Here is an 18,457-nt window from a genome sequence, read left to right on the forward strand (position 1 = left end):
ATTTCTGAGTTCGAGGCCAGCCTGGTCTACAGAGTGAGTTCCAGGACGGCCAGGGCTACACAGAGAAACCCTGTCTCAAAACAAAACAAAACAAAACAAAACAAAAACAAAAACAAAACAAAACAAAACAAAAAAACAAAACAAAAAGAATTCGACTTTTGATCTGCAAAATGGTTTTCTAGGATGGTTATTGGTGTTGATTCAGCTTATGAAAAATTAGGGGCAGAACTAATATAATTTTTGTTACTTTTTGATATAGGGTCTTGTGTAAGAATGGTACTGTATGCCTGTGTACTAGGGCTACCTTTTTTTTTTTTTAGAAATATATTAATTTATTTAAGATTAGAACACATCTCTTTTTTCATTAATTTCTTTATTCACTTTATATCCCAAACACAGCCCCTCCTCCAATTCCACCTTCAATTTCCTCTCTCTATTATCCCCTCCCTTTCTCCTCAGAGAGGGGGAAGCCCCCCTTGGGTACCAACATGCCCTAGGACATCCAATTCCAGCAGGAGTAAAAGCCTCCTCTCCCACTGAGGCCCCACCAGGCAGTCCAGCATGGGGAAGGGGATCCAATGGCAGGCCACAGAATGAACCGCAGGCCCTACTCCAATTGTTAGGGGATCCACATGAAGACCAAGCTGCACATCTGCTACAAATGTAGGGCCATTGCATGCTCTTTGGTTGGTGGTTCAGCCCCTGTGAGCCCCTGTGGGCTCGCCCAGGTTAGTTGACTCTAGATCTTCTTGTGGTGTCCTTGAACAGGCATCAATTTGTTTGTTTGTTTGTTTGTTTTTGAGACAGGGTTTCTCTGTGTAGCCCTGGCTGTCCTGGAACTCACCCTGTAAACCAAGCTGTTCTCAAACGCAGAAATCTGCCTGCCTCTGCCTCCCAAGAGCTGAGATCAAAGGTGTGTGCCACCACTGCCCCGGTGAACAGGTATCTTTTAAAAGAGATTTTTTTTTTGAAATTTTATTTATTTCTATGTGTATGAGTGTCTGTCCCTCATGTATGCAGTGCCTATGGAGGCCAGAAGAGTGCATTTTGGAACTGTAGTTAACAGATTGTTGTGAGCCTCCACGGGCTTGTTGGGAATCAAGCTTAGGTCCCCTGGAAGAACAGACAGTGTTCTTAACCATTGAGCCGTCTCACCCGTCCCTTTTCCTAAGATTTCATTTTATTCTTAGTTCTGTGTCTATGTGTAGATATGAGCATGTGAATGCAGAGACCGTGGGAGACAGAAGGCAGTAAATCCCTGGAGCTGGAGTTACAGATAGTTGTGAATGGCCTCATGGGAGTCCTGAGAACTGAACTTGGGTCCTCTGGCAGAGCAGTACATGTTCTTAACTGCTGAGCCATCTTTCCAGCCATCTTGAGTCAGAAGTCCAACACCACGGCTTTATAGAGGAGCAGAGCCATCACACACAAGGGGCAGGGAATCGCAATGATTTATTTGATCAATCAGGGACTTCGAGGCAATAAGAGAAGAATGGAGACAGGTGAGCAGGGGAGCATCTCTGTGGCTGTGGATAGGATGCTGAGGAAGACTGGGGGAGGAATATTTGAGTCCAAGGCACGGAGCACAGCTAAAGACATCAGGCCAGTGGTGACATCTCAATTAGAACGAGGCTAGAGAGAGTGGTCAACAGACACTGGGGGTTTACATAACCAAGTGTCTGGGACTTGGAAGTTTCCCAGGATGTACTGTGAACCAGGTTAGAGGCCAGTGAACAGAATTACCAGTGAGGATGAGGGGAAGAAAAGGATGGGCAGGATTCTAGAAGCAGCAGTGGAGAGAGGCCTGGTATTCCCCACCCCCTTCTTCTCCTTCCTGGCTGTCTGGAACTTGCTCTTTAGACCAAGCTGGCCTCAGACTTGGAGATCTACCTGCCTCTGCCCCCTGAAAGTTGGGGTTAAAGGCATGCACCACTACTACTCAGCCTGATGTCACTTCTTCACCCTGAGGTTGGGTGATGATCAGGTTGCCACCCCTAGAAGGGAAGATGGGGCAGCAGCACCCAAGGGGAGCTGCAAGGCCACAGGGCGATGTTCTCCTCAGTTCTAGGAGCCCTTCTTCTTCCTCTGGATAAACGTGGGCAGTGGAGTGTAGCAATGACCTCACTGCTCACAGACAAAAGTGTCCTCTGAACATCATGTGTCTACAACCTCCATGGAGACACATCAAGTATGTTTCTGTATGGAATTGGGGTGCTACCCATTGGCTGTGAAAGGAGCAGTCCAAGTAGGGGAAAGGGGACCCAGTGGCAGAGAACAAAGACTAATACAGCCCCTGCTCCACTTTCTTGGGGAGCCACATGAAGACCAAGTTGCACATCTGCTACAAACGTGTAGGTAGAGGGTCCCTATCTCCACTCCTGGTCCAGCCTCTCTGGTCCCATCTTAGCACCTGTTTCAGGAGAACAGAGGCTCAGCCTGGTTTCCCTCTTGCATCCCAACACCAACAAAATGGTCCTGCTCCTAGTTGTTGCTCAGCGAATACTTGTCGAATGTTAAACCAATGGCAAGCTGTAAGTGCATTTTAAAAAATGGCTGTTTTTCTCTATCCCAGCTAGTTCCCAAATAAATGAGACTGAGACTATAAGATGTATTCCTTAGCTTTAAAGCACAATAGCTGGGCAGTCACTGTTCTATTCTAATCCTCTAAGCTCATCTGGCTACTTCCCAGACAAAATCCTCAAGATACTTGCATTTTAGTATTGGTTTGGCTCTCTGGGTTTCAAGTGTATTTCCATGACGTCTGTCTCTCCAGTCCTTCCTTGTAGGATTCCCTGCTTCCTCCTCTTTCCCCTTCCTGGGGCTGGTGGAAGTCCAGCCCTATTCGCTCTTCTGCCCAGCCATTGGCTGATCAGCTTTTATTGACGAGTCATAGAATAAATAGGGAGCAATGTTTACACAAACTTGAAACAGGAGTTACTTGGAATAAGCACTATAGTACTGTGTCCGATTACGTGATGTGGGGGCAGAGAAATCAGCATTTGAATAAGACAATGATAATCTTTACACAGTGCACGAAAACCTTATGCCTAAAGCAAGCAGGTTCTCTCTGTGTGTTCTCACCCCATCTCTCCAGACCCATTTTATGGAAAGACAAGAAATCACCTGGGCGGTGGTGGTACACACTTTTAATCCCAGCACTCAGGAGATCGGAGATCGGGGCAGGTGGATCTCTGAGTTTGAGGCCAGCCTGGTCTCCATAGTGAGTTCTGGGATAGCCAGGGCTACACACAGAAACCCTGTCTCAAAAAAATGAAACAAAAGCAAAAAAAGGCTGGAGGTCAAGGAGACCTATGTGCTTAGGGAGCAAGAGGACAGGTTATTTTAGGGCAAAACAACCTGAGTTGGAATCCTGTTGTAGAAAATTTTAATCCCAATTCAGGGTTTCTACCTGGCCTCCATCATTCAGTTCCCAGATAACAGACACATACAACCCTTATATTTACAGTAAGCCTTAAATAGCATAAGAGCTGGGCAGATGCCTACCCTCTATGCTGTTAGATTTTACTTTCCCTTTTTTTAAAAAAAGGTTTATTTATTGATTATTTATACGGGTACACCATAGCTGTCTTCACACACCAGAAGACGTTTATATTACAGATGGTTGTGGTACCTGGGAATTGAACTCAGGACCTCTGGAAGAGCAGTCCGTTCTTTTAACGGCTGAGCCATCTCTCTAGCCCCAATTTTACTTTCCTATAGATAGCTCTGAGCTATTACTTACTATATTTCATCTGGGCTGCTCTTAACTCCAAGTGACCAACCCTCAGGGCCATGTTTTTATAACTTGCCTAATCCACAGCCCATGGCTGCTTTTCTCTCCTCTTGTACCTTTCTTTCCTCTTGTACCTCCTTCTCCCCCTCATGGTTCTCCTCCAAACCCCCAGGTCTAGGAACCCTAAAATCCTGCCTGCCTCTTCTGCCCAGCTATTGGCTGCTGGTATCTTTATTCACCAATCAGAAAAAAAACTTGGGGACAAGGTCACTTGGGTCTACTGCCTGAGAGAGTATTCTCTCATCTCTGGGGCAACGGGTCTTGAGGAAACAATATTATCACTAGAAAACATGCAGCAGCAGGCCAACTCTCTACAGAATTGTCCCTTGATAATAGGCAGTATGCCCTTGGGTGGACTCCTACCCAAGTGGCTGTCTTGGGGTTACTGTGCAGCCCTGGAGACCTGGGCCAGGTAGAGATGTGATAGAGGTGAAAGCTGACATTATCTAGTTACTTGGAGTGCGTTAAGAGATGAAGGGGGGGCTGGTGAGATGGCTCAGTGGGTAAGAGCACCCGACTGCTCTTCCGAAGGTCCAGAGTTCAAATCCCAGCAACTACATGGTGGCTCACAACCATCTGCAACAAGATCTGACACCCTCTTCTGGAGTGTCTGAAGACAGCTACAGTGTACTTACATATAATAAATAAATAAATCTTAAAAAAAAAAGAGATGAAGGGGACACACGGACTTAAATTCTTAATCTGGAGACAGGGCTTGAACTTAAAAAAAATTTTTTTGAGATAGGGTCCCAAGTAGCCCAGGCTATCCTCAAATTTCCCATGTAGCCAAGGATGACCTTGAACTCCTGATCTTCCTGTCTCTATCTCTCAAGTGTCAAGATAGCAGATCACCATGACTGACTGGACTTGAATTTCTTGTATGGCTTTTTTTAACCCTATTTTATTTTTCAATATTAATTATTATTATTATTATTCTTGTGTTTATGTGTAGACACATTGGCACTATGACAGCAGTTGGTTCTCTCCTTCCACCATCTTCCACCATGAGACCCAGGGACTGAACTTAGGCTGATTCGTTTGCATGGCAAGGACTTTTGTACCCTGAACATCTTGCTGACCCTGGACTTGAACTTCTTACTCTTGTTTCCACATCAGTACAGAGGAAGAAGTGTACCCGTGGCATGGTCCTGTGGGAAGGACTAAATGAAGTCATTCATCAGAGTGTCCACCACAGGGCCTTAGGGAGCCCTAGCACCAAGGGCTTCCCTCTGCCAGCTTTTCCAGGAAAACCTCTTGAAATGCAGCCCCCATCCTGACCTTAGCCCCCGAAGACCGTAACTTTCTCACATCTCCACAGGGACTGTTTTGTTCACATAGATTTCCCTGTCCCCAGTCAGGATGGTGCCACTGCAGGCCACTCGGAGGAGGCCAGGGTCTTGGTGCTCAGTGACTGGAACAAAGTTCCCTCCCCCAGACCTGCCTCTCCCTGGCTGTTGCCTCCTTCCCACAGCCACGTGCTCTGTCTGAATCCTGTTGCTTAAAAGCCCGGGGTGAGGGTTGCTAGAGAGATGGCTCAGTGGTTAAGAGTGCTGACTGTTTTTTTGCGTAGTTCCTGGTTCACAACTGTCTGTAGCTCCAGTTTAGGGGATCTGGTGCCTCCAAGGGCTCCTATAGGCACATGGTGCAAATACATTCACTCAGATATATACATACACATAAAATCAGATAAATATATTTTTAAAAATTCAAAGCCTCACAGTGGGGAGTTGTAGAATGTTTGCTAGCATGCATGAAGCCTCGAGTTCACCCCCTAGTAAGTTACACCCCTGTGTAAGCCTGGCATGATAACACAAGCCTGGGGCCTCAGCACTCAGGACAAGACACAAGAGGACCAGAAAATAGAAAATAGCCCGTCTTCCATGCTGGGCAGTGGTGGTGCATGGCTAATCCCAGCATTCAGGAGGCAGAGGCCGGCAAGGCCAGCTTGGTCTGCACAGCAAGTTCCAGAACAGCCAGGCCTATACAGGGAAATTATTCTCAAAAAGCCAGAAAAAGAAAAAAAGAAAAACTTGTCTTCACCCAATGATGTGAGGCCAATTATTTTCGAGGCCATCCTGGGCTACATAGTGATTTATGAATAATATGAATTTCAGTGTCCAGAAAAAAAAAATCACCACAAAACTGGACAGCCAAAATAAATGAATAGGTGAAGGTGCTTGTTGCCAAGGCTACTGACAACCGAAGTTCCATCTCCAGTATCCACATGCAGCCACCTGATGAAAGGTCTCCTCCCTTAAGATGTCTTCTGAAGGCTGCAGAGATGGCTCAGCAGTTAAGAGCTCTGACTGCTCTTCCAGAGGTCCTGAGTTCAATTCCCGGCAACCACATGGTGGCTCACAACCATCTGTAATGAGATCTGATGCCCCTCTGCTGGTGTGTCTGAAGACAGCTGCAGTGTACTCACATACATAAAATAAATAAAAAAATCTTGGAAAAAAAAAAAAAGATGTCCTCTGAGCTCCACATACTTGCGCCTCTTACCCCACCCCCAAATAAATAATTAAATAAACAAACAAATAATTTATCTTTTTTCTTTTATCTTTCTTCTTTTTGATAATTTTTCTTTTAGAGCCTTTATGAGCATACCTGTAGGGCACATCCAAAGCTCCTAGCTGGTCATTTTACACACACACACACACACACACACACACACACAGAGAGAGAGAGAGAGAGAGAGAGAGCTTCTCTCAGCCTCCTCTGTCCTCAACTGCCTTTCTTGTTGGCATTCCTTGCCCGGTTCGCCCTAGCCCTGCCGACTCCTGCACACCCCAGGGGCCCAAGCTTTTCCATTATGCTCCCTGCCAGGGACACGCGCTCATCCTTTGCGGAGGAGACGCTTGCCTGCCTTCTACAACCCAGTCAACCCGGTCCTAATAAGGACCATTTCCTCTTCCCTCCGTGCCCCACCGTCACGGTGACGCCCCAGGACCCAGCTGTTCTACTCCTGCTCCCCTGGAACTTGTACAGACACGACTGGTCTCCTGTCCTTCCCATCCTGGCTACAGGGTGCTTGCACAGTATCCGCTGGCGCCGCTGCTGACTCGCCACAGCCCTTATCTGGGCTCTGAGCCCCAGAGGCAGCAGGTGTAGCCTCCTCCGGCGGGAAGCCCGTGGCTCCACCCTGCTTGGCTGCGCGAGAAGCTTTAGTACAGATGGGGATGTCGAAAATATCTGTGACATATTCCAAACTGGCCTACTTTCCTATCACGAGAGTCTGAGATAGAGACGGGCGAGGGCAAGTGAGATGGGAGTTTGGGATGTGTCCCCTCCCTCGCCTGCACAGGTGTTAGACTCTAGGTTTCCCCGCAGGCGCCTCTCTTCTGGGGCTTTGTGCCTAGGCTGTCTGTCGGGAGGAGAGCGGCATCGTGAAGCATAGGTGTTCTGGGCTTGAGGGAGTAGGTAGAAGGACAAAGGATAAAGGATAGAGTCCTGTCCTGTCCTGTCCAAAGCTTCCATCTCTGCAGGAGGGCACACTGGCAGGCCTCTCCTTGGATATGGGGACAGGAACATAAGGCCAGCACAGAAGTCTTGGCTCTCCTGTGACAGGCGTTGGACAGGCCTTGAACCTCTGAGTTTCTGGTTGTTTTTCGTTTTTTTTTTTGTTTTGTTTTGGTGGTTTGTGTTTTGTTTTTTTGTTTTGATTGTTTTGGTTTTTCGAGACAGGGTTTCTCTGTGTAGCCCTGGCTGTCCTGGAACTCACTCTGTAAAGCAGGCTCCCCTGCACTCAGGGGAGTGTGCTCACTGTGCCTTTGCCACCCCCCCCCACCCCCTGCCCCCAAGTGCTGGAATTAAATTCGAGTGCCACCACTGCCCTGTTTGTTTTTGTTTTTAACCAGTATATGAGTTACTCATAATTCTTGCTTCCTGCAAGCAGCGGTGGCGGATGGCTTTTGGGGACGCCAAATTTCTGGGGCTGGCTTTCCTTATCCAGCTCTTGACCTTTTGCCTGAGGACTGCTAGCCTCTCTACTCTAGTCACAGATCAGCGTTTGGGATCACCTTCCAGTTCCGGGGCTCTGCCTCCCGGCGGGCCTAGCAGGGCCTCTACCCTTAATCCTCAGTTTAATGAGCTCCTTGCAAAGAGTCCTCCAGAGTCCCTCCCCCTGCCGCTGCCTCGGCATCAACGCTCCTGTGCGCTGCCGGGAAGTTCACACTCAGAGCTAATTTCAGTCTCTCTTGCTGACATGAAAGCCCTTGGGTGTTCTGCTTGCCTCCTTCCCACACGAGGCAAGTGTTATTTTAGTTTCTCTCTTTGCAGAATGGATGAGCCCTCTGCTGTTTCTCAGGGTGGGCAGGATCCTAGAGGCTTTTTTCCTTCTAGTTCCCATGAAGCTGTTTTTTTTTGTTTTTTTTTTTTGTTTTTTTTTTAAATCTTTTTTTCCAGCTTCATGATGTAGGGGTTCAACAAAGAAAGGCTGGGGCAGGCACCGGGCCTTGGGTTCAAGACTTAGCTTTGGGGCTGGAGAGATGGCTCAGCGGTTAAGAGCACTGACTGCTCTTCCAGAGGTCCTGAGTTCAAACCCCAGCAACCACAGGGTGGCTCACAACCATCCGTAATGAGATCTGACACCCTCTTCTGGTGTGTCTGAAGACAGTTAGAGTGTAATAAATACTTTAAGAAAAAAAAGACTTAGCTTTGCCACACACACACACACACAAAATGTTCCTAAAAATCCATGTGTTGGGGCTGGAGAGAGATGGCTCAGCCGTTAAGCATTAAGTGCACTGGCTGCTCTTCTGGGGGACCAAGGTTTGAGTCCCAGCACCCACATAACAGCTTACAACTGTCTGCAACTCCAGTTCCAGGGGTTCCAACACCCTCTCCTGGCCTCCTTGGGCACCCAGTACTCAAACATTTCACAGATACCTGCAGGCAAAAACTCCTATATATGCAAAAGAAAATTTGCATTTTTAAAAATTTTTTGAGAATCTAATATAATCACAGCATTTCTCTCTTCCCTTTTCTCCCTCCAAGCCCTCCCCTATACTCCGCCTCGCTTTCGTTATTCATGGCCTCTTTATTCACTCATTGTTATCACATGCATACTTGTATGTTCCTACACACATATTCCTAGGTAGAACCTGCTCTTCTGTATAATGCTAGCTAGTTGTATGTATGTTCGCAGGGAGGACCACTTGGTATCGGATAACCGACAGATGTGTTCTTCCCTGAGGAAGACTCCTCCTCCTCCTCCTCCAATATATTTTAAGTCCATATACTAAGCTGGGCTGTGGTGGCGCATGCCTTTAATCCCAGCACTTGGGAGGCAGAGGCTTGTGGATCTCTGAATCAAGGTCAGCCTGGTCTACAGAGTGAGTTCCAGGACAGCCAGGGCTACACAGAGAATTTCTGTCTTAGGGAAAAAAAAAGAAAGAAAGATAGGAAGGAAGGAAGGAAGGAAGGAAGGAAGGAAGGAAAGAAGAAAGGAAGAAAGGAAGAAAGGAAGAAAGAAAGGAAGAAAGATAAATAAAGAAGATATTTAATAAAAATGGAAAAAAGAAAAAGAGAAAGAAAAATGGAAAAAAGATAAAGAGAAAAAAAAAGAAAGGGAGAAAGAGAGAGAGAGAGAGAGAGAGAGAGAGAGAGAGAGAGACACCATGGATCCATAGCAACCAGCCTTCCCGTTTGCTCGCTGAGCCTTCTAGCTGTGCACTAGTTGGGGAAACTGGGAGAGAGAAAGGTCTGGGTGAATTCAAAGAAAAAGGAAAAAGGGGGAAAATGCCATATTCTAAAGGCTAGGTTTCTAAGGGATGCCTACTGGGAGACGGTGCGTCTTTAGGAGCTGGGTCTAGAGGGAGCTGATTAAGCCACGGAGGTGTGTCCTTGAGGGCATCGTGGGGCCCTAACTCTGTCCCTCCCCTTTGCTCTCTAGCTCATGTTGTCCATGACCAGTTTTGTTCCATACGCACTCTGCCCAGGATGCACTGCTTCACCCTGTGCTCAGCACAGCCGCCTGCAACCTCTCTCTCTCTCTCTCTCTCTCTCTCTCTCTCTCTCTCTCTCTCTCCCTATGACAAGGTTTCTCTGTGTGGCCCTGACTGTCCTGGAACTCACTCTGTAGACCAGGCTGGTCTCCAACTCAAACAGACATCTGTCTGCCTCTGCCACCCTAGTGCTGGGATTAAAGGAATCCACCACCACACCATGGTCACCCTTTTCTTTTTATAACGTGATGAGCTCAGACAGTTTGTGATAGACATGGAAAGCTGACTCTCACAGCTTTGATTCCACCAAGACCTTTCTCTCCCTCAGTTTCTCTAATGTGTGCACAGCTAGAAGGCTCAGCGAGCAAACAGAGAAAGCTTGGCTGCTATGAAGCCACGATCAAGACAACAGAAATAATGATTCACATTTAAAAGTTTTTGAACTGAAGGTGTAGCTCAGTGGTGGAGCATTTACCTAGACTATAGGATCCTCAGTACCACAAAGGTAAATAAAGTGACCCAACACTGGCCTTGGTGACATACACCTTTAATCCCAGCACTTTGTAGACAGAGGCAGGAGGATATCTGTGAATTCAGGGCTAGCCGGGTCTACATTTGGAGTTCCAGGCCTGACAGGACTGCATAGTAAGATCTTGTCTCAAGCAAAACAAAACTGTCTCCAGCCATTCTACACTAGGGATTTGGTATACACACGCACCTTACCTGTTCCAGGTAGAGGCATGAAACTGCCAGGGTTTCTCTGTGCTGGAGGTAACTGGAATATCCTTCAAGCAGCCCCTCACCTGCACTGACAGCCAAAGCTCCACCTGGAGGTGCATTCTGTCACTGTGTGGCTGACACAGTGCAATGGCCACAGAAATGAATCCCTGCAAGGCTCCTTCGGGGCAGGATTAGGTGGCTGCAGACAGGCAAGGCTGAGAAAACAACTTTTCACTGTATTACTTTAAAAAAATGTGTACATGTTTAAATTTTTTCATTAATTAATTAATTAATTAATCTAAACCCAGAGGGATGGCAACAAGAAAACCAAGAGGAACCAGGGGGCTGGTGAGATGGCTCAGTGGTTAAGAGCGCTGGCTGTTCTTCCAGAGGTTTCTAGTTCAATTCCCAGCAACCACATGGTGGCTCACAAGCTTCTATAACTCCAGGTCCAGGGGACCTGATGTCCTTCTCGGCCTTTCAAGGGCACCAGACACACATGTGCACATACCAGGCACACACGTGCACATACATACATGAAGGAGAAACACATACATATAAAATGAACCTTTAAAACACAAAAAGAAGAAAGGTAAGTGAGTTTTTCAAGAGCACGGGAGGGTATTTTAGCTGGAATTTCTTGGTGTGTGGTTTTGAGGAGTGAGCAGGGCGGGCTCCGGAAAGGCTTCCTGGAGGAAATGGGATCCTAGCTGGCCTGTGGGTGCAGAGGAAGGAGAAGAAAATCCCCCGCTTGGGAACAGTATCAGGCAAAGCCTGGACTGTGGAGGGAAGGAACAGGATGTGTGCTCATGTTCCGTGTGCTACAAGAGGCAATCAGAGATAAGGCTGGCCGGGTTAGGCCAGATCCTGTAGGTGGGGCTTCAGGGCCTCCGATTGCTCCATCCAGGCTGGTTGCATTCCCCTGACTATTCTACCTGCATTCTGAGGCTCGCCTATAAAGCAGGGTTCCCCAGACCTACTTGGGTCCAGTTAATTCTCTTGAGTGCTCACAGAATACGCGGAAACTCTGAAATACTTATTTAGATTTACTGGTCGGTACTGATCTATCATTGTATTATTTATTTATTTTATTTATTTATGTGCTTATTTATGTATTTATTTATTTAATTTATGACAAGGTCTCATGTAGCCCAGGCTGGCTCCCAGCTTACTATGTAACCAAGGATGCTTTAGAACTCCTGCTACTTCTGCCTCCACTTTCCAAGTGCATAGAATCTACTTATGCCAACCCCACCCTTTAAAAAAAAAACAAAACCCAAGATTTTCTTATGTTTGCAAGCTGGAGGCAAACTCTCAATCTTCCTGCCTCAACTTCCCCAGTACCTCCATATCCTGATGCTGTTTTGCCCTTCGTAAAAGCGATCGTGGGAGCTGGGAGACAGCTCAGCAGGTAAGAGTAGTTGTGACAAAAGCCTGAGTGCCAGGGTTCAAATCCCTAACACCCATCTGAAAAGCTCAGTGTGGCAGCTTGTACATCTGGAAGCCCAGCTCAGTAAGCTGGGGCCGAGGGCAGAGACAGGAAGATCTTTTGGGCCTTGCTGGCTCCAGTTTAGCTTCAGGTTCAGGTAGAGAGCTTTCCCCAAGGGAATAAGATAGAGTAATAGAGCAAGACAGCATATGACCTCCCCTGGCCTTCGTACAAGCTCACAGGCACGTGCATCTGCGCTTACACAAGTGCATACACCGTACACACACACACACACACACATGCCACACCACACAGGCACACACACACACACAGGAACAAAAAATTAAAAAGTAATAAATAGAGGCTGGAGAGATGATTCAGTGGTTAAGAGCACTGGCTGCTCTTCTAGAGGACCCAGGTTCAATTTCTTAACTGCATGGCAGCTCACAACTGTCAGTAACTCCAGTTTCAGGGAATCCGATACATATGCAATATGGGTATACATGCAGGCAAAACACCAATGAATGTAAAAATTAAAATTAAAATCATTTTTTAAGTAGGAAATAAAGGCTATTGCAGACACAGATGAAGAGCTGGGTGGGTGAGGCATGGGGAAGGGCCCAGAAGGCCCACATATGCTTCTTGGGTCACCCTTCAACAACCTCCACAAGCCTGGCCATCCAGAAGCTTCCCAAACCCTGTCCTGTCCTTCATTGCATAACCATGATTGCAGGAGGGAAGCCAGCAGCAGGCTTGACACTCACATCCTTCAGCATTCCTCCCTCGTGTGGGCCAGGAATCTTCCAGAATGCGGCGGCGGCGGTCTGATGACCTGCTTTTGGGCGAGTGTTAAGACAGAGAGCTACTCTAGGGCTAATTGAAGGTGAAGAAGGTTAGAGGTGCTGGAAGTCACCATGGGAAGGAAACTCTAGCTTGTATGGCCTGCTTTGTGGACCCAAGGTAAGAAGCAGGAACAAGGGCAAAATCAAGGACAGCACACACACACACACACACACACACACACACACACACACACACACAGAGAGAGAGAGAGAGAGAGAGAGAGAGAGCCACAACAGTGCTTTTCAAACTCTTTGTGAGAAAGGGCCTTGCTTTTTAAGTTTCCGAATGGCTGCACATCATGTTTTTTTGTGGAACACTGCAAAAACAGTCACGTGCTTCAATGTCAAACACGACCATGGTTTTTCAAGGTTATTTTGTTTCTGCCTTCTCTGTCAAACAGCAGCTAGGCCAGACCCGACCCACAGACCTTACTCTGAGCGGCTGTGCCCTAGGGAGTCCTGAGGGACTGGGTATGTGTTGTCGATGAGCATGCGTGTCCATTTGTCTGCCAAGAGGGTGAGAGAGAAGCATGTGTTAGAACCTCAGAGGAACGAGGGTCTTCAAATCCCATCTATGGCGGGCGTGGAGTGGAAGCATCTATGAGGGGAACAGTGTCTGGATCATTCTGGAAGGCCTTGTACCACCACCTTCCCAGCAGCCAGTCCAGGGCCTAACACCTGAGAAAGGACAGATTATGAGCTCTGTGAGATTCCAGAGAACAGAGGTCTTAGCTTAGTGGTGATTAAAATAATCAAAGGGTTTGTTTGTTTGCTTGCTCGAGACTGGTTTTGGTGTGTATAGCCCTGGCTGTCCTGGAACTCACTCCATATACCAGGCTGGCCTTGAACTCAGATATCCGCCTGCCTCTGCCTCCTAAGTGCCAGGATTAAGGGTGTGCGCCACCACCACTAAGTTGTTGGGTTTGGTTTTTAGTTACAGGGCTGGCAATAACATCCGGGTTCTCAAATGTTCTAGGCAAGCACTCTGTCTCCACACACGGCCTTTAAAATTTTTCTTTTTGTTAATTTTGAAGAGTTTGGCATGGTGGTGTATACCTGTAAACCTAGCTGGCACGTGAGAGGAGAAGGCAGGGGGATTAGAACTTCAAGGTCACCCTCAGCTACGTAGTGAATTTGAGAGGCCATCTAGGGCTATATGAGACTCACTTTCAAAAAAAATTTTATATTTATTTATTTATTTATTTATTTATTTGTGTGTGTGTGTGTAAGGCAAGGGCTTACTGGCTAAAGCTATTTGTTATTTTTCCAGAGGACCTGAGTTCAATTCCCAGCACCTACATGGTGGCTTGCAACTATAACTCTAGTTCCAGGGGATCTAATACTCTACTGTGAGTTCCACCCAGACCAGGCAAAGCACACATGTACATAAAATATTTTTATTATGAAGGAGGAAGAGGAGGAGGACAATAACAACAACAATGAGGGCAGTGGTGGCTATGCCTTTAATCCCAGCACTAGGGAGCAGGCAGATCTCTGAGTTCGAAGCCAGCCTGATCTACAGAGCAAGTTCTAAGACAGACAGGAGTACATGGGGAAAACCTGTCTCAAAAACCCAAAACCCAAAACCGACCAACCAAACAACACCCAAAAAAGACAGCCTTGCCTTGCTAATCTGTCCAGGCTGATTACCAGCTCATAGCGCTTGCCTTGCTTGCCTTAACCCTCCAAGTGTCTGGGATTACAAATGCGTGTGCCGCCATGCCAGAGGGCCTTTTTAAAAGTTAATTTAATTGTAAATTTAAAACTTTTACGCTGGGCGTGGTGGCGCACGCCTTTAATCCCAGCACTCGGGAGGCAGAGGCAGGCGGATTTCTGAGTTCGAGGCCAGCCTGGTCTACAAAGTGAGTGCCAGGACAGCCAGGGCTACACAGAGAAACCCTGTCTCGAAAAACCAAAAAAAAAAAAAAAAAAAAAAAAAAAAAACTTTTACAGTGATTTTAGATTTTTTTTTTTGTTCATGTGTATGTGTGTGGGTGTGTGGGTCTGAGTGTGTTTGTGTGTTGTATACACCATACATTCATTACATAGCATGAAGGTACCCATAGAGACCAGAAGAGGGCATCGGACCTCCAGGTGCTGGAATTCCAGGTGATTTTTGTCACCTTCTAGGAGCTGGAAATCAAACCCAAGTCTCCTGTGAGATCAGCTGAGCTGTCTCTCCAGCCCTCTTTGGTTGTGTGCTTATGAGTGTGTGTCTATGTGTGGCCACAGTGCATGTGCGAGAGTCAGAGGACACCTTGTGGGAATCAGTTCTCTCCTACACTGTGCATTCCTGGGATCAAACTCAGGTGGTCAGGTTTGGTAGCAATCACTTACCTACTGGGCCACCTCAAAGTCCCAAAAGGTTTTTAAAGCTATTTTGAAACACAAGACAAGGATGTGTGCAGTGGGCCTGGTGGTGGGCCAGATGGCACAACGATAGCTGAAATTCCAAGCTGAGCTTCTCAACGCAGATCCGTGCATGCCACCTGCTCAGGAAGACGGCAGGTCCTGAAAGGAGGCAGGGTCCTGGAAGTGAGCCCTGCCCCCGTCCCACCCCCAACCCCACCTGGGGAATGGGAGCCTGGTGAAGGAGGAGACTTTGGAAGAGGCTACATAGCTGCAGAAAACAGCATCCTGGGGCGTTCAGCCATCATCTGAGACTTCAGAGAAGGTGTTTGGTGCCCCTGGGCGTCGGGGAAGGTTGTGATATGTGGGCACAAATGCTAGTTTCCAAAGAATATAAAAGAAATGTTGGGAGGCAGAGGCAGGCAGATCTCTGAGCTCTGAGACCAGTCTAGTTTACAGAGGGAGTTCCAGGACAGTCAAAACCCTGTCTCAAGAGAGAGAGAGAGAGAGAGAGAGAGAGAGAGAGAGAGAGTGAGAGAGAGAGAGAGAGACAGAGAGAGAGAGAGACACAGAGACAGAGAGACACAGAGAGAGAGACACACAGAGACACAGAGATAGAGAGAAAGAGACAGAGAGAGAGAGAGAGAGACAGAGAGACACACAGAGAGACACAGAGAGAGAGAGAAAGAGACAGAGAGAGAGAGAGACAGAGAGACAGAGAGACAGAGAGAGAGAGAGAGACACAGAGATAGAGAGAAAGAGACAGAGAGACAGAGAGACACAGAGAGAGAGACACAGAGACACAGAGATAGAGAGAAAGAGACAGAGAGAGAGAGAGAGACAGAGAGACAGAGAGACACAGAGAGAGAGAGACCCAGAGACACAGAGATAGAGAGAGAGAGACACACAGAGACAGAGAGACACAGAGACAGAGATAGAGAGAGAGATAGAGAGAGAGAGAGAGAGAGACACAGAGACAGAGAGAGAGAGACAGAGAGAGAGAGACAGAGAGAGAGAGAGAGACAGAGAGAGAGAGAGACAGAGAGATAGAGAGAGACACAGAGACAGAGAGAAAGAGACAGAGAGACAGAGAGACACACAGAGAGAGAGACACAGAGACACAGAGATAGAGAGAGAGAGAGAGAGAGACACTTAGTGGTCCATGCTGATCTAGTGCTCACTATGTAGCCAAGGTGACCCCGAATTCCTCATGTTCTTGCTTCTACCTCCTAAGTGTTGGGATAACAGGTTTTCTACCACAGGCAACTGTCTTTTCATTTTTTATTGAGGTGAAATTCACATAACATAAAACCAGGCACTCTAAAGTAAAAACTGCAGGGTCAGGAGAGATAAAAAAAATATGATCAGCCAGGTGGTGGTGGCGCACGCCTTTAATCCCAGCACTCGGGAGGCAGAGGCAGGTGGATTTCTGAGTTCGAGGCCAGCCTGGTCTACAAAGTGAGTTCCAGGACAGCCAGGATCACACAGAGAAACCCTGTCTCGAAAAACCAAAACCAAAACCAAAACCAAAAACAAAAAACCCACAAACAAACAAACAAACAAAAAACCAAAAAAATGATAAAAAGAACTCAGAAGAGAGTGAGTTATGGGCAAGCCCTGCTTCCCTCTTGTTTCCAGGAAGCTGGACCCATTTGGCCATTGTCCCCACATCTGCCTTCCTACAAGCACATCTATAAGTACACCCATTGTGAACCGTTCAAGTAAAGGGGCTCTTACAACATACAGCTATGGTGCCTGGCTCCTGCCCCTTTGCCTGAGTGTTCCAGGCTCAGCCAACTTCATTCCTTTTTAGGGTGGAACAGAGGTTCCGGTTCCGCTGCAAAGACGTAGCTCTACTTGTTTATCTACTCGCCCACCTGAAGGCAGGAAGACACTGGGCTGTTGGATCATGCAGTCATTTTATGCCAAGGGAATGGCCACGTGACTTTCCATCCATGGCTACTGAACTGATTTAATTCCCACCAGCAATGTCCAAAAGTCTCATGTACCTTCATCACCAAGCAAGTGATGGCCCCGAGACCTCGGTGGAGATCAAGGAGAGATCCCCAGGGGCTAGTATGCTTGAACTAGGTCAATAACTCCACCCCATTCCCTCAGCAGGTCACAGGCTTATCAGGTTGGTCCTGAGGCCCCAGAACATGCTGACTAGATGGTGGAAAAGTTTATTTCATTCACCCATCAATACATAAGGACCACATGGTCAGATCTAGAACCCAAAGCCAGGGTGAGGTGTGATACTCCAGGGGCTGAGTCTGTGGCCCACATGACTCCATTGGCTCATAATATATGTTTTCTGAAGGTCAGAAACAGGCTGTCTTCCTGCTCTTCCTTCCCTGGGCCCCTCTTCTCCTGTTCCACACCCTTTTTCTCCTTCCCTCTCCTCCTACCTCCTCACTCCTCCTCTGTTCTGCATCCTAACCTCCGTGGACCATCCTCTCTAGTCCCCACCCCCCATTAAAGTTCATTCACCCCCATTCTCCATGAATCATTTCTTTCTCTTCCTTCTTTTCTCTCTTTTCCTTTCTTTCTTTCTTCCTTCCTTTGTTTGTTTGTTTGTTTGTTTGTTTGTTTTGAGACAGGGTTTCTCTGTGTAGCCCTGGCTGTCCTGGAAGTCACTCTGTAGACCAGGCAGACCTCGAACTCAGAAATCCACCTGCCTCTGCTTCCCAAGTGCTGGGATTAAATGCCTGCGCTACCACGCCCAGCTCAGTTTGGCATTAAACCCTTGGTACATCTTCCTTAGCCTCCTGAGTAGCTGAGATTACAAATTAAAGGCAACCGTGGGACAGAGTGAGGGTTATGACTGCAGCTAGGACACACACACACACATACACACACACACACACACACACACACACACATACACACACACACACACACACACACACACACACACACACACACACACACACCATCTAGGCTCCAGGATGTCCCCCCTGAGAGAAGGGAGGTCTTGGGAAGTCTCTTTCCCTGTAGTTTGTAGGATGGAACACCAGCATCAGGACACATGAACCTGACACACAGCAGGGTTTCAGGAGACCCAGCCCTGTCTCTCAGTGTGGAGGGTTAAAGGTTAGGAAGGCAGGAATGACCAAGGATGTTCAGGGCAGCAGGAAGCTGCCTTGGTTGTGTTAGGAGCACAGAAAGGATTCGATTCGCCAGAGCTAGAAGACCTCTTAGACACTCCCCATGTGGGCCAGGCCCTGCCAGGACTTGCCTCTGTAGGCAAAGCCCTAAGTTGGGAGAGCCAGGAGGCAGTCACCACCCACTAGCTCTGCAAGTGTGTTCCTGGACCTGAGGCAGGCGCACTTCTTGGGAGCTTGCTAGAAACTTGTTGACTCTGAAACTTGGGGGAACA

Source organism: Mus caroli, unplaced genomic scaffold (genome assembly GCF_978045245.1).
Source record: "Mus caroli unplaced genomic scaffold, Mus_caroli_1 scaffold_13, whole genome shotgun sequence".
Classification (NCBI taxonomy): Eukaryota; Metazoa; Chordata; class Mammalia; order Rodentia; family Muridae; genus Mus; species Mus caroli.